The sequence below is a fragment of the Sus scrofa genome, chromosome 1 (assembly GCF_000003025.6).
Source record: "Sus scrofa isolate TJ Tabasco breed Duroc chromosome 1, Sscrofa11.1, whole genome shotgun sequence".
In the NCBI taxonomy this organism is placed as follows: Eukaryota; Metazoa; Chordata; class Mammalia; order Artiodactyla; family Suidae; genus Sus; species Sus scrofa.
Genome location: NC_010443.5, coordinates 208,429,069 through 208,446,407, shown reverse-complemented (window position 1 = coordinate 208,446,407; position 17,339 = coordinate 208,429,069).

The following is a 17,339-nucleotide window of genomic DNA, read 5'->3' as shown; positions in this document are numbered from 1 at the left end:
ATTCCCTTCATTGTGTGCCAAGGACTGTTGTATGCGCTGAAAGTACAGAAGTGAGAAGGTGACCAGATCCTGGCTCTCCAGTAACTTCTACTAGCAGTAATATTGGTAAGCAGAACAGGACAAGCAGGTGTTAAGTGTTGAGAGGAAAATAAATCAGGCTGAGAACAAAGAAGGGGGTGGGATGAGCCAGGGGCTGCTAATTGGCAAGCTCATTTGAATCCTGAAATGCCCACAGGAATTTCTCCCTTGGACTAGAACCCTTCCCCTCTTACTTGTGCTGTTACAGTCTGTTTGTCAAAGATGTGAGGGAATTCAATGTTTCAACTCTAGATTAATGTTCTCTTTTTTTTTTTTTTTTTTTTTTTTTTTTTTTTTTTTTTACTTTGAATCTGCAAATATTTTTGAGTACCTAACAGGCCAAATGCGCAAAAAATAAAAAAGGCTTAATGCCTAATCAACTAGAGCCCACCAGTCTGGTTAAGAAGGCAACCATGTCTATTAACAACTCCAGGAGGTCATAAAGCTGTTGTTTCCTATTTTACTGGCCCAAAGAGTCATCTGATCAGAGAATTTAAAATACAAACGCCTAGGATCCACCTGAAATCTGCCACACGTAGATCTCTGGAGCAGGAAGGAGACCAGAGTGTTTGCATTTTAATCACCCTCTACCCTTAGATTAGTTCTAGTGTAAAAGGGAATGTTTATATATATAAACATTATATATATATATATATATATAAAACTTGGTCACTTTGCTGTACAGCAGAAATGGGCACAACATTGTAAATCAACTATACTTTAATCAAAAATTTTAAAAATAAATAAATAAAAGGAAGAGTAAGAGCTCCTGATATCAAGGAAAAAAAACTTTGGAAGTAATGACATTAGTCACTAAAGCTTCTTCAGGCAGGTCCAAAGCCCTATCTAGTTTGAGATTTTGAGCTTTTTTTGGTATTTTTATTTATTTATTTATTTATTTTGTCTTTTTGCCTATTCTTGGGCCACTCACGCGGCATATGGAGGTCCCAGGTTAGGGGTCCAATCGGAGCTGTAGCCACCTGCCTATGCCAGGGCCACAGCAACGCAGGATCCGAGCCGCGTCTGTGACCTACACCACAGTTCACGGCAATGCTGGAACCTTAACCCACTGACAAGGCCAGGGATCGAACCCACAACCTCATGGTTCCCAGTCGGATTCGTTAACCACTGCACCACAATGGGAACTCCGAGATTTTGAGCTTTTAATATAGAACCTAGGAATATATGGGACTCAATCAGTGAAAATGTTAAAGATACAAGTTCAAACCCAGGACAAACTTGGTCCGGGTTACTGGGTAAGGTAGAAAATAATACCTCTTCTGATGAGTGTCGTATAATTTAAGTGAAAGAAAATATTAAAAAACATCAATGTTCTTTGCAGATAACAAATGCTCTCTGATGGTCAGTTTCACTAGCCTTGGCTTCTTTCTCTAGAACTCATTGTGATAAACATTTGATTGTGATGTCAATTCCACTATGACTTTCCTTCAGCTTTTTCCATATGAGCAGGAAAATATTTAAGAGAAAAGCATTCTTCCTTCAAATTTTTCTTTGTAGTCAGTATTAATGATTGGAATTTTTTTCAGTCACCAGCCATCTCATGAAAAAAGGATAAGTCAGACTTGACACTAGAGGCTGGCACACTGGTAGCCAGGAAATCCTAGCAATGTGGGGCTAGGTAGGCTTTTCAAGAGTATCTGGCCTAACTCCTCTGTCTTATACTTGAAAAACCCAGGGCCCAGAGAAGGAAAGGAATTTGCCCAAGATCACAGAGCCAGCCATCAGCAGAACTGAGGTAAGAATCCAGGGAAAGGGAGATTTTCAGTTTTTCTCTGGAGCTCTTGGTATTCCACCCAAGCGCCCCGGGGATCATGAAGATACAGAGTGGGGATATTCAAGGCTTGCTTCAACTAGAGGAAGTCTGCTTTTTATCTTTTTTATAAAGTTAAACATCCTCAGTATGATTTTATTTGAAGAAACAATTTTACTATTAAAAATACCAGGAAAGCACTGCACACACCATTCCATAGTTTGCATCACAGGTGTTATTATTTGCTTCCTTTTCATCGCCTAACTCACTGCCACCATTATCAGCAAATAATAACACCATTTTAGAAACTGTGCTTAGAGCCAAGTGTTTGCATGATATTTTCTCACCCAAATGTCCTTCGTCATTGTAATAAAAAGATCATGAAATTTTCACTGAACAACTGTAAGAGAACAAATGAATGCAATGAGACCCTATAGGTTCAGGATTCCAAGTGCTCAGGGGACAGAGGAAACCAAAGTAAGTCCAAGACAAATCTTCTCAAATGTATTGTTGTAGACTGGGGTATGGTTAATTAGCTTTTCATTATAAAAACAATTTATATCTGTTTGTAAATAGAAGATAATTAACTTTTCCATTTTCTTCTTATGACTTTTCAACCAAGAATAAACAAAAATTCTAGCAAGATTAAAGGTAAATGTGTCAGAGATTGCTAGTTGCCTGCCAAATAACCATTCTCTCCTTATGAACAAACACCAGTTTTATTAAAGGAAGAGATGGGCCCATTCAAATATATGTCCAAACTCTCTTGCAGCTAAAGAATGCCATGGGAGAGCATTATGACTGATGGGATGTGAGTGGAAATGACAGAGAGGAACTCCCAGAAAATCTCCTAAAACAAGGCTTCACACACTTATTTTGTTCTTTACTCCTCCAGTTTTCCCTATCTGAACATGGACACGATGGCTGGCATTCCAGCAGTCATTTTGACAACCAGAGGGCCAGAGTTATACACTATGGATAGTGAAACACAAAGCTAGAAGACCCAGAGTCTTTGATGGCATCTGGGAGCTGCCAGACAACTCTGAGTGCCATTTCTTAAATGTATTGTACGTAAGAGAAAAATAACCCCCTAATATCTTCAAGAAACTTTTGTTGCTGTTGTTTCACTTTTTCATTTCTGTTACTAGCAACCAAAGAGAATTCATAACTTAGATAGTAGGCCAGCCAAAGTACTATAAATGAAGCTAAGCTTAAGAATATTTCCTATGTAACAGGAAGCATTATTTGCCAGAAATCTGCCCAAGAAAGTTTGTCCAAGTGAGATTTCCTGACTTTTTTATGTTTTTCCAGATCCAAAACTTTTGGAAAGTGTATATGAACAGTAAAGTACATGGGCAGTTATCCAAAGAGAATTGTTTTATGTTTGCCCAGCAATGTACAATGAACAGTGTTGGATATGAGTTGTCAACGATTCTGTATTTCTAAGAGTCAACTCAATAAAAGAAAGTTAAATTTCAAACCATTTTCAAGAGGAGGTTGTTTTATATGAAAAGGCCATTTAGGGCACACTACTAATGCTGAGATCATTTTCAGACTTGCCATATGACTGTAACATTAAATGACATCCATACCTAACACCTCTTTTGCTCGGTCTTTTGTATCAGTTCTCTTAGTCGATATAGATTAAAAAGCATAAAACCACTGAGGCTCCATTAGGGCTCCCCAAAGCCATGCCTAAGTGTAGGAAGTGTGCATTGAACACATTTGTATACGTGTCAAGTATAGAAAGCAGCAAACTGAAACAGAGCCTGTCCTTTGAAGTCCTGAAGTTGACTAATGAGCTGGGTGGGAAATGGCACTGAGAGTGTTTCTCTCCAGCTTCTGCAAGACAGAGGCCAGCAGCCAGGCTCAGGAAATCCACTCCACCAGGCACTGGGCAAAAACAAGGAGATCAATTGGGATCTCAGAAGCACTCAAGCAGAACCATCAGCAGACACAGCAGTAACTCAGGGTTCCAGAGTGTGGCCATCTGACCCTGGGAGCAGTGTACCCCAGAGATCCTCAGGGGGAACTCAAATAGGAATAATTGTGCCTTGTGACATTTTCACCACGGGACCGATGATGCTGATGGACACAGAAGAGATGACAACTTCCATGGCAGCATCCATAACTTCCAAAGGTAGGCCACACTCTATACTTACCTAATAAGATAAAGAATATACAGTATGTCCTATTAGTTAACCAAGGAGAATGAGGCTTCAAAAGGTTAAGAAAGTTGGCCAACATCACACAGCTCATAAGTGACAGGGCCAGAAATCACACTCGAAGCTATCTGCCTCCAAAATCCATGTAAACTCTCTAAGAGGAAGACCTTCCCAAAGTTGGTGGCCAAAGGCCCTTCCTAGGAGTCATAACTAAAGCAAGGGTCCTGCAGATTTGATGAGAAAGTTGATTTTTAACTTTATAGGCAATACTTAATTTACTTGAGCTTATGGGAAATTGAAAACAGTTCACAGATTCTCCCACATCCACCTTCATAAAACTACAAAAAATATAAAGATTACAATTTAGTAAATAATGAACCTGGAAAGATTCACAGTGGATGGAAAGGGAGATGGCACAGGATAAGTCACTATCATAGAGACAGTCAAGTTTTGATGATACACGACACCAAATCCTATCTCTATTTTTCTAATTATGGCTTCCTCTACACTCTGAAATCTATGCTTCCCATATCCTGAGGCATAAAGTCCAAATTTTAGTATATAGCTACACCTGCCATAAGAAAGCAATAAAATACCTTTAATACCTGGTTGGAGTCTAAAACTCTCAAGACATCTTCCAACCAATGTCCCCATCTATCTACTGGAGAATTCACCAGGCAACTCAGTCTTTCTGAACCAACCTACAGAATGGGAGAAAATAGTTTCAAATGATGCAACCAACAAGGGCTTAATCTCCAAAACATACTAACAACTCATACTAACAACACATACAACTCAACAGCAAAAAAACCAACAACCCAATTGAAAAATGGGCAGAAGACCTAATTAGACATTTCTCCAAAGAAGACATACAGATGGCCAACAGGCATGTGAAAAAATGCTCAACATCACTTATCAGAGAAATGCAAATCAAAACAATGAAGTGCCACATCACACCTGTAGAAATGGCCATCATTAATAAGTCTACAAATAATAAATGCTAGAGAGGGTGTGGAGAAAAGAGAATCCTTCTTCACTGCAGGTGGGTATGTAAATCAGTACAACCGCTATAGAAAACAGTATGAAGATACCTCAGAAAACTAAATATAGAACTCCCATATGATCCAGTAATCCCACTCCTGGGCATATATCCAGGTAAAACTTTCATTCAAAAAGATTCATGCACCTGTATGTTCACTGCAGCACTATTCACAATAGCCAAGACATGGAAACAACCTATATGTCCAAAGACAGATGAATGGATTAAGAGGATATAGTACATATACACAATGGAATACTACACAGCCATAAAAAGGAACAAAATAATACCATTTGCAGCAAAATGGATGGAACTAGAGACTATCATATTAAGTGAAGTAAGTCAGAAAAAGACAAATAGCATATGATATCACTTATATCTGGAATCTAATATATGTTACAAATGAACCTATCTACAGAAAAGAAAATAATGGACTTAGAGAGTAGGCTTGTGGTTGCCAAGGGGGAGGTGGAGGGAGTGGATTGTACTGGGAGTTTGGGGTTAGTAGATACAAACTATTGCATTTGGAGTGGATAAGCAATGAGATCCTGCTGTGCAGCACAAGGAACTTAATCACTTGAATTAGAACATGATGGAGGATAATGTGAGAAAAAGAATATGTATATATGCATAAAACTGGGTCCAATGTCCCCGTCTATCTACTGCAAAAGTCACCAGGCAACTCAGTCTTTCTAGACCAATTTATGCTGCACAGCAGAAATTGACATAACATTGTAAATCAACTATAATAAAAATGTTTATTGAACAGTTGTATTGCACTGACACTTTACTAAGCATTTTCCATGTATTGATTCTCTTCCACACCTTGGTGCTGAGACAGGGTCCAAGTGAGCATTACACATGGTGAAGAAAAAGGAGTAAGATTCTACCAGGTAGATGTAGCCAAGGCCCTCAAAGATTCACCCACAATAGTAAGATGATCTGAATCATTTACTTATTATGTTTATCACTTATAAATAGGTACTGAAACATTTCCCAATTATGATATGATGTCTGAGGTCTCTGGCAAAATATCAAGCTTCAGGGGCATGTAGAAAGAGAAAAGAATATCAACAAACAGGAGTGGTCATCAGGTTATAACTGAGTGATAGTACATATACCAATCTTTCATTTTTCATATATTTGAAAATTCCATTATAAGAAGCCTTTTTTAAAAAAAGAACTCTTCACAAGGTGTACTTTGCTTACTTGACTTTAGTCTGTCTCCCACTGAGCTTTACATCCTAAGAGAGAAACATCTCTAATATAATACTGAATCTTCAGCATCTAGCACAAGGCCTATGCAGCTAAGTTAGTATTTGGGAAGGAAGGAAGGGAGGAAGGAAGGAGGGAAGGAGAGAGGGAGAAGAGAAGGAAAGAGGGGGAGGGATGGGAGAGGGAGGGAATGAGAGGGGAGGAAGGGAAGGAGGGAGGGGAGAGAGGAAGAAAGGAAGGAAGGGTGTAAAGACACAAGAAAACCATGCCAGCACCATTAAGGAGGTACTTAATATCTTATTTAATATCTTAACTCATCTAATTCCAACCACTCCATGAGAAAATAGCCATTACAAAAGATATACACATGCCACTCTAGGTCATCAGCTAAGTAGCAGAACCAGGATTTTGAAATGACTTGGATATGCTCAGCAGGTCTGAGAATGCATGCACCACCTACAACACCCCTGGTCCCTGCAAAGATAATTTCTGCTCACAGAGGGTAAGACTTGAATCTCAACTCAACCAACTGCTTATATGCAAGCCGGCTTGGCACACGTAAGGAAGGACCTATGTTAGTCTTTCTACTATTGAGTTTATTATTTTTGAACTCAGTTGGAAAATACATCTAATGGACCATCCTCCCTGGCATACACGGCTATCAACACATCTAAAAAATCTGCCCCATGCAGATTTGGCCCACCTGATGCCCAGATCAAATATTGGGTAAATCATTGCCCCCAATAGGTACTGAATATAGAACTGACTTCATTCATTATCTTGAGTTTTTGAAGATATACTACAAGTATTACACAAGAAACAAATACAAAAGAAAAAAAAAAAAGCAAAGCAGAAACCCTAAGATCAGAATGGTTTTATAACAAATTAGGGTCAGGCAGACCTTGATTTTCATGTTGCCATTTAGTTACCACGAAGCTCTAAGAAAGTGACTTAACTTCCTTGAGCAAGCGTACTGGTATCCGTAACAATAGCTCAACACCTTACAATGAAAGTTCCTTCTAAAATTCTCATGAGCACATGAGATACTTTGAGATGCAGATGGAATTTATCCTCTTACCTTTTTCTGCCCTCCTTCCCTCCTTGGATTCAGCGAACAGTGCACTTCTGTCTGGCCAGATGGAAGTCTTTGCTGTAACCAATAAACCAGCTACTCCGCTTTAAACACTCATCCTGTTGCCCTTCAGGTGTTTGAACTGAGTGGTCAAAAGATACTCAGGTGTATGGCTCACTCATTCCATCATGGCTAAAGTGTGTCCTAGTATCTTCTAACCCTTTCCAAGTTGTGCTCATCTGAACCTAACACAAGTGGACATTTCTCTCTTCCATGTGACTGAACGTCAATATTTGACAGTGCTTCCCCATAGCCCTTCCTGATAAAAACCAGCAGTGCTACCAACCTTCGTTTTCTTGATACTTACTATGCCTACATGAAGTTTCATAGTAGTTCTTTAGAATAAAATACACTTTTTTAAAAAAAATTAGGGACATCACATCTACATCTTTGCAATTAGAGTAGAAACTTGGTCAACCATTAACATGCAGGCTTTTCATCACACACACGCAGAATTGAAGAGCATCTGCAGCCCAGATGAGGACAGTTTTCTGGGTGACAAGGTGTCCATCATTACCTGTGCCCTTCCTGTTTGAACTAATCAGCCAGCTCAAAGAAATGGACGAATCACCCCAGAAGTTTTCCTCAACTTGTCCTGATAAGGATATGTTTAATATCCCTTAAATTACTCTTGATGTTACTTCAGAAAGGAACCTGAGTTCCTTTCTCCCTTCCTTCATTTTCCCTTCCTCCATTCTCCCTTCCTTCCTTCCTCCATTCTCCCTCCCTTCCTTCTTTTCAACTTTTAATTGGAAGGCTGGGTTAAATTATAAGATAACTGTACCAAATTAGACTATGCCTGTTGGAATAAGGAATATATGTATTTTAAAGTAAATAAATGGTTTTAAGCATGACGCAAATTAAGCAACATGAATAATTATCATCAAGCTTTCCTGATCATTTGGGATCTATCTGGGGAGCATGGTATAGCAAAAGAACTTTCCTTCACAGAATCAGTTCTAACAGCCTCAGTCTAGAACAGTGATTCTCAACTCTGAGTACAGGGAATTCACTGGAGGAACTTTTAAAACTAGCCAGGCTGACTTCTGCACAAGATTCTAACCTGCAGCGAGGGTTGAAAAATCACTGGCATAAAAAAGAAAATGGCAGCCTGTGAAACCTGGGGCCACCAGGGGACTTGGAAACCCTCAGAGACGGGGGAAGGGGGGTCACTCTCAGCAGAGAGCTGCTAATTCTGCCCATTATCAAAGAATCTTGGTCCACTGAGCCTCTTGTCTCCTCAGGTGAATGAAACCTGGGTGGCCTCTAGTGACCAAGCTTGTCACCGCTTGGTATGGACTCTAAAGAGGGGCAACATCCTTCTCTCTCCTTATTTTTCTCTTCTTTGGCATCTAGATTTCCTCAGAGGCAGCTGTAGGACACAACACAAATGGGGAGATAAAGGCAGCTGTGGTCCCAACACCTCCCACTATCTCAGACCTCCTCAGCAACCATCCCTCATCCAGCACTGGGCTTGGCTGGAGCTGGAGCGGTCCCATAATAACACTCGCACAGATGATTTATGAAGTTTCTGCTATGAGGCATGGAGTTAGAAGTTTACAGATATCATTTCTGAAGAAAAACATGATCTTTACTCTGTAGATGAGGATATTGATGCTCACAGCCATGAGGCAACTGGACCAAAACACATATGGCTGGGATGCAAATCTATCTGGCTCAGTACTCTGTGTCTTTCCAGGCCACGCCACCCAGCTTTAAATCTTGCCCCCTAGAAGGTTAATCCCCATCCTGAAACTACATGGGGTGCATGAGAAGAATGAAAATGCCTCTGGGAACGTGGAGAGAGTGAGGCAGAAAGCAGGGCAATGAGTCAGCCATTCCCGACTTTAGTGAGCATGGTTTTGCTAAGTGTCCTGCTATAGATGGTGACATGGAAAGAAAGGGACAGCACCAGAGCAGAGAGAGAGGGGTCCACTGGGACGCTTGTGAGAACCAGAGGCTTTAGGGAACCAACCACTGAGGAGGGCGGCAGAGAGGGAAGAGCGAGCGCTCGCCCCAAAGGCTCAGTTAAGGCCAAGGTAGGTGAACATGTACAAACTTCACTTTGTTTTCTTCCCTTAGGACCTGCTCTTTCTCCGGCTCCTGCCAAGCAAAACTCCTTTAACTCTTATCAGATTTAACCAAATCTTGCGGGGAGCCAGTAAGTCAAAGACAGCGAAGTGATTTCTGATTTCAGAGTATCCATGTCAGAAACCTGGTCAGGACGTGGTGAGGAGGAATGGTTAGGGGGAGTTGGCAGGGGGCAACAGGGTTACAAGTAAGGGAAAGAAAATAAACAGAAGTTAAATTTTACTCTGTGCTGACCTGGATTCCACTCTTTGTGACCCCAGCTGGAGAAAAGCCCTTTGTCCCATGGCAGCCAAGTGTAGGGCCGGCTGCTATAGTTCAAGTTAAGCCAAACAGGGAGAACCTATGTTTGGTTTGCTCGTGCAGAGTTCCTTCCTGAGATTGGGTTGGTCCTTGCCTGCTCTCTGCTTCTCTTCTCCAAGCCGAGGGAGGCCAGGCCAGTGCTGACACGGCCTCTTGGGAGACCCCATCTACATACCGGTTCTCAGGCCCCTCCTTATGCAGAATCAAAAGGCAACTTGCAGGAAGCTGGTGATCAGATGGACTTTCCCACAGTACCCAGTTAGCACAACATCAGGTCAGAAGGCTTCTCTGGAAGCCAGTACAAACAGAGCTAGACATGTTTCCCCGGGGGCCTGACGTCCAGATGGGTTTCTCAGCTTGGCTGCTGCCCACACATCCATGCTGGTGAGCTAAGGCCTTGGGGTTGGTTTCAAATCTTCTTGAAGGAAGACAAGCCTGTTCCCTCAGGAGAGGGAGAGTAACTGTGGGAATCAGGGCACAGGAAACCCTTCCTGGACACCCTCCCTGTCCCTGTTGGACCAAAAGAGGGAAAAATAATATGCTGTGAAGGTGAAAATTGTGCCCATGGAAGGGGCACTGGAGGAATAATGGCCAGAATATGATGCCGATCAGGCAGGAGTTTGAGATTTTTAAGCAATCGAAGTTTCCTTCATGCCCTTTGAAATTCCACATGACAAGTCTTTTGGGAACACTGAGTATGGCATCAATCCACAGAGTTGTCCATAAATTCAGCTATAAAAGACCAAGAGAAGCAAGATAACCAAAACTGGTAACGAGGATGGCTAGCCTCCTTGCTGGTCTATCTGTTGTATCAGGCACTGTTATGGGTGATGCTCAAGTGGGATCCCATTTAATCCCCACAACAACCATTTAAGGTAGGTCTTGTTCCCATTTTACAGATGAGCATACTGAGGGCTTGAGAGTTTTAGTAATTCACCCACCACATCTGGCTCTCTGCCAGGCCCTTGCCGTCCCTTACCTTGTTTATTTCTAAGGAAGTGGAGGGGCTCTCAGATTCTAGTCTGCCAAGAAATGCCGAAAAGGCATTAGAAGCCCTGCTGGGTGCCAAGGAGAGAGAGCCTGCAGGAAAGAGTAAGCCAGCTTTGCTCCCTCTTTTTTCCCCCGTGCAAATCATGGCTCTTGCCATTAAAGGTTTTGGAGAAAATGAAAATGATCATATTGGCCCAGGCTTAAATTTTATTCCACAACTTGAAAACCAAAAAGACTGTAAAATCTAATGCCCAAGGATCAAAGCTATATAACACAGTGACAGGTTATGTGATATTAATATGTGTTTCATAAATGAATGGATGAATAAATGAATGTTCTCTCTTCTAAGTGTTTCAGTCCAAGGCTGGGCTACATTCCTATGCCCGTTCCTACCTGATTTTCCATGTCTGCATTTTTCCATGTATGTTATTTCCATGTCTGTGAAACTCTGCTTAAAAGCTTTTGACTGAAAAATCAGGCCTGAAGACAAAGCTTAGCCATGTGAAATTAAGGCTCCTAGTAATTCCTTGTTGAAAATCACAGTAGTGATTTAAAAAAAGAAAAGAGGAGTTTCCAACGTGGTTCAGTGGTTAACGAATCCGACTAGGAACCATGAGGTTGCGGGTTGGATCCCTGACCTTGCTCAGTGGGTTAATGATCCGGCGTTGCCATGAGCTGTGGTATAGGTTGCAGACTCGGCTCGAATCCCGAGTTGCTGTGGCTCTGTGGCCTACGGCTCCGATTAGACCCCTAGCCTGGGAATCTCCATATGCCGCAGAAGCGGCCCAAGAAATAGCAAAAAATGACAAAAAAAAAAAAAAAAGAAAAAAAAGAAAAAGAAAAAGAGAGAAAAAAAGAAAAGAGCCCATGATATGTTTTACCCTTTTATCTATATTTATTTCTTCCAGTAAACAAAAAAAAAATTTAAACAAATCCAAGTAAATTTTCGGATGCTTTCTCCTCTTTTGCAGGAAAGACAGTTCTCCAGACTTACTTTCTTTAAAAATAAAGTGCATACCATTTTCCACATTCAAGAAGTAGTGTTCTCTATTTGTGGAAGATTCTGAAAATAGAAGCATCTGCCGTAATAGCAGAGCTTTAGAGCTGAAGTGTCTGTCCAAACTCACAGACCGGTCTTTCAAAATACCGAGATAGTCTGTCTTCAGCATGGCCCTGCTTTGTCCGGAGAAGGAGGCCATTTTCAATCTTGAACCCCCACCTGGTTTTGCCTCAGAGTCGACTTCCCAGTACCTGCCCACAGTGATCTGCATTGGTTTTGGCCTGTGCAGCACCCCAGTCCTCCCCCCGCCTCCCATCCCCCGCACCATCAATGGAGTCCATTGTTTCACTGCGCAGCACCTGCACGGAAGGCTCAAACAATGAAACCCTACCAAGAGCCCCTCCTTTCTCCTCAGGGCACCCAGGGTGAAAGAAAACTTGTTGGGGCCTGGAAACTCACTTGCATCATAATTAGGCTGTTTGGCCAACAGTTCACCACCAATGTCTCCGGGTGAACAGGAGAAACCACTTCCAATTTTCAGGAACCTGTAAAGCTGCGGACCAAGGCGGTGTTAGCAGTGGACCTGAGCTCCCCTTGCCTCCTGTAGGAATGCTAGGAGTGAATCTTGAAGAGCACTGCCAGGCTCTGTTCTCTCTGCTCTTAACTTCCGGTTTGGTTTGGTTTGCACAAGGGCACACACACCCTCATATCTGTAAGCTCATCATGTGTGGGAACCCAGAACCCACCTGGATCAGGTCTTAGCCCGAACTACAAAACACCGAACTCCACACTGCTGCTTCTCTGGGGAGGTGTTAGGACTATTACGATAATAAGTATGGTTCAGTTTTTAAATGTTTAATTATGATAATAAAATGTTTTCAATTTGAAAATGTTTTACTCTGTGAATGTCTTTTATTTAATTGTTGGATTGTTTGAATTTAAAAAACATAACACAAAAGTGATGATCATGGCTTTGTCATCAGGCATACCCGGGTTCCAACCTAGGATGCACCACATCAAAGATGCATGAATTTGGAGTAAATTGCTGGACCTCTGAAATTTCTCTTTTTTCATCTGAAAATGGGGATAATGATAGCTAAAATACCGATAATTAAATATTTATGTAAGATATTTAGCACAGGCCCTGAACCACAGTAATAGGTCTTTAATAAGTGATTGCAAATACTCTTATTGTTTTAATATAAACCAGTGATAAATTAACAAAAGAATTTGATGGTAGAATAACATCTTGAATGACCTATGGAGTTGCAAATGTCCACCTTCGCCAAAACTTAATGAGGTTTATAATTTTGAAATTAATATTGATGATCAAACCATAATATACTTTACATAAATCCTAGAAAACAGAGGGGCAGTGGTTGCCTATTATAATCTCTAGTTCTGATTTGAGGTTAAGAGAAATCAAAAATCTTCAAGTTCTATACGTGAAGATTATCAAAGAAAGAATCTGGTGATTTCATTGTACCCAAATGTAAGACATATGTGAAGCAATTTAGGTCTGCTGATTGGATGCTATTTACATGTATTTTTTCCCCCGCTATTTGTTTGAACAAGACACCTCATTTATATGCCTCAGTTTTCTTATGGGTAGAACAGGAATATGATTAGTACTTACCTTTCACCAGCCTTAGAGGGATTAAATTAGATAATAGAAGTGAAATACCTAGCACAAGGCCTGATTCAGTAATCATGCAACAAATGTTAACTATCCCCACTCTTGTGTTCCTGCCAACAAAGCTGTTTCCTTTTTATTTGGAACCTGACCTGCATTCTGTCATCCTTGGTTATTATGGACCTTTGTCACTCTTTGGGGGAAATTTTCATATTGGTGGCTCGATGTTTCTTTCTTCTTTCTTTTTCTTCCTTCCTCTCCTCCTTTCTCTCCCTCCCTCCCCCACTTTTTTTCCTTTCTATGGCCACACCTGCAGCATTTGGAAGTTCTCAGGCCAGGGGTCAAATCAGAGCTTTAGCAACAAGCCTACACCACAGCCTCAGCAACACCAGATCCAAGCCGCATCTGCGACCTATACCACAGCTCAGGGCAACACCGGCTCCTTAACCCACTGAGTGAGGCCAGGAATGGAACCCATGTCCTCATGAATACTATGTCAGGTTCTTAACCTGCTGAGCCACAACAGGAACTCCCCCGTATTCTTAAACCCGATTCTTTACAGCCACACCGGGAACTCCATGATTTCTAACATGTGCTATTAATTTGACTTATTCCTCCACACAAACCTCCTTGCTGGATGGAGAATGTGTCCTGAGACTTCTCCCCAGAGGGGCAGCCAGTGGGAACAGAGCTCCAGAACCAGAAAACAAGACAGGGAAAGCACTGAACCTGGAGCAACCCATGTGGATTTCATTAGCACCAGGTAACACACTCACAATTTCATAAGTACTCCCAGTGAGGACATAAGCTAGAGCAGAACCCAGTTTTGATTTCAAGCTACCCAGGCAAGAGGTCAAGGAGAAAATAAATACAGTCTCTACCAGACCCAATGGGTTTCTGTCCTCATGGGGAAGAGGTCATGCCAGGCTCCGGATTTGGTGGTATACCTTTTATCCCAAGCCTTTAAAATAAATCTGGGTCTTTTCTGCTTAAGGAATTTACTTACATGCAAAGTTTTACAAGGTAATCAACCTCTAAATGTAGCTCTATGTTTAGCTGACTAGTCAAAATAAGAGTAGAAATTAATCAAAATTAAGAGCAGATAAAAGCAGAACTGCTCTGAAAAACTGAAGGTACCCATATGTTGTATTTGTCAAGAACCCATAAATGTATCAGAAAGAGTCAGGAACATTTAAGAATCTTTTCATCTTTACTGTATTCTAATTAATTTGTTAAAGGCTAGCTACAGCTGTGACTATGGTGGAACTGGATCTAAATGGAACCTGTATAAAAAATTTTCTATCATCTAAACCCTTTAATAGGACCTGTAAATGACATTTACCTTGTTGGGGCTTATGTCTTTATTATTTTCCTTAATTTGATTCTTGCTTTTCCTAGGCTGTGCCTCACACATTAAAATATTTGAGTTCATTAAAGGTGGTTAATTACATTCTAGTTTGTGTACAGTCTTTCTTCCAAATGAAGGAAGCAAAGTAGTCTATGATTTCCTTTCCTTTCCTCTGCCTGTGTTAACTATAAGATATGAAGAAAAAATAATTAGGCCAACCCTTGACTTCGTAATATGTGTGTTTTTCTGCATTTTCTCTGCAATGGAAGAGTGTCTATGTTTACAAATAGAGCAGAATATGTTTACGTTATTATCATCTAATCTGAACACTAATTTGGAACTGATTACTTTGCTAGGTTATGAAGCAACCCCAACAATATTTCACAAATAAAAGTTCACAGTTAAATTAATGGGAAGCCACATGTATGCCCAGGTATCCCCACTTCAGCACATTCTTGAAATTCCAGTTTACATTGACTTTGTATGGAATACTCTTCAATAGGAATCAACTCTTTCTGGAATCAAAAAATCAATTATTCATTATTCAACCAGTGTTGTCTATTTAATAAATCGAGTGATAACGGTATGGCAGTGAAGAAATGGGGATATTTAAGTATTCTGAATAATTTGACTTAGTATTACAAACACTAGGTTGTTTACATATTTGTGATTTTACAAATTAGACAAAGAACTACAGTATAAATGGATTTGGTGTTGAAATTTCATTTTAAAATATTTTTATTTTATTTATTTTTTTCTTTTTTGGCAGCTCCACTGATATGGAGTTCCCAGGGCCAGGGATCAGATCTGAGCTGCAGTTGCAACCTACACTGCAGCTGAGGCAGCACAAGATCCTTAATCCACTGTGCAGGGCCATGGATCAAACCTGCACCCCAGCCCTCCAGATATACTGCTGATACCGTTGTGCCACAGCAGGAACTCCTATTTTAAAATATTTTAATTTGAATTTCTTATGATAAAGCTCCGTGACTGTCACTCTTGTGATATGTGTCTCTGGAGAGATGTAAAGCCACTTCGTTTTCATACTAATAAAAAGAATTCTGGTTCTGGAATGGTAAAAATGTGAGGAAGTGTAATTGGAAGAAACATATGCTCAGGACAGGGTGGATTTGACTCACCTTCTAAATCTCTTTCTGGGAAAGGCTCTTTTCCCTCTAGACCTTCAAGGGTACTGGGCTGCAGGTAGAGGTGGTGGACATTAGAGCTCTGGGCTCACTCACCTCTATGGTCACACTAATGGGGGTGGGGGAGGCGGTGAGACTGCTTCTGTGCAACAGAAAAGCCCCAGCAGTCGTTGTTAAATACAGGCAGAGTTAACACACGGGGCTGCTCGTCATCCATCCCCACCAGCTCCGTGTGTTAACTCTGCCCCCCATCCCAGGAATGCTACCTGTCCTGCCCCCATCTATGAACATCTGCATTTTCCCCCCTGCAGGAAAAAATTGCATGCCATAAAGATTTCTTCATAAAACCCACCCAGAGAGGAATCATCTGTGTTCAAAACAACTGTGGTGAGAACTTCTCGGAAAATACAAGTTTCTCACCACTCCTCTGCCCTCAGTCTATCCTCCAGGCCCTAACCAAGATTACTTGGGTCATATTAAAACCCAGTAGCCTAGACTACCCCAGAGGGGAGCATTTTGTTGACATGATGGAAAGCACCATTTTGGAATATGAGGTACCATGAGCATTCTGGAGATTTCCAACCCTGAGCAGGAAGAGCCATTTTGGAGGGACTGGGTGAACAGGGAGTAAAAGGAAAAGCAAGGAAAGGGGATTCCACAGAGGGTGGTAGCCTGGAGGGAAGGAACGCTTGCTTCCTTTCCCCTGGGATCAGCCTCTGTGTCCTGTAAAGACTCTGTGGGTCTCCTCTGCATGGAGTTTGGAAAGCTGCATATCTCAGGCTGACCCAGTCTCTCCTGGTCCATTGCAGATTTCCCCTTCTTATCCAGTCCCCACCTTAAGAGGAAAGAATGGCGTGTCTGTCACCTGAGAGGAACAGAGATGCCAGTGGTCAGCTTGTCCAAGGATGGAGGAGAGATCAGATGTGACACTCTTGCCTGGGGCTTCCTCTGCCCTCAAAGTTTTCTGTTCTGTCCTCCTGACTTTTCTCTATTTGAGAAAAGTTTGATTCCTTGCAAGTGCTGTGTCTCCTATAAAATAAAGCTACCTAAAGATTAAAAGATTTCAGAAAGCAATGCTTATCTTCCCTCACAAAGAAAGGAAAATATTGACGTCACCTGAAGGGAACTTCTATAAGCTAAGATCATGTCACGTATAGGCATGCAGTTTCCATTCAGGAATAGTCTCTTGGAAGGAGTCTGTTGGAATGTCTATCAGTAGAGATTTGCTGGCTGCCACAGAATAAAAACTGAAAGGGAAAGAAGTAATGCTCTCCGACCAGTAGCAATTCAATTATTTTTAAACCACAATAACACACAAACAAACAAAAAAAGCACTCAGTAAAAATCCTTCATGTCCTTATGTCCTCACTCTAAAAGAAACTAATTAATCCATCCATTTCTGGCTAATGCATGTGTCACACTGCCTAATGAT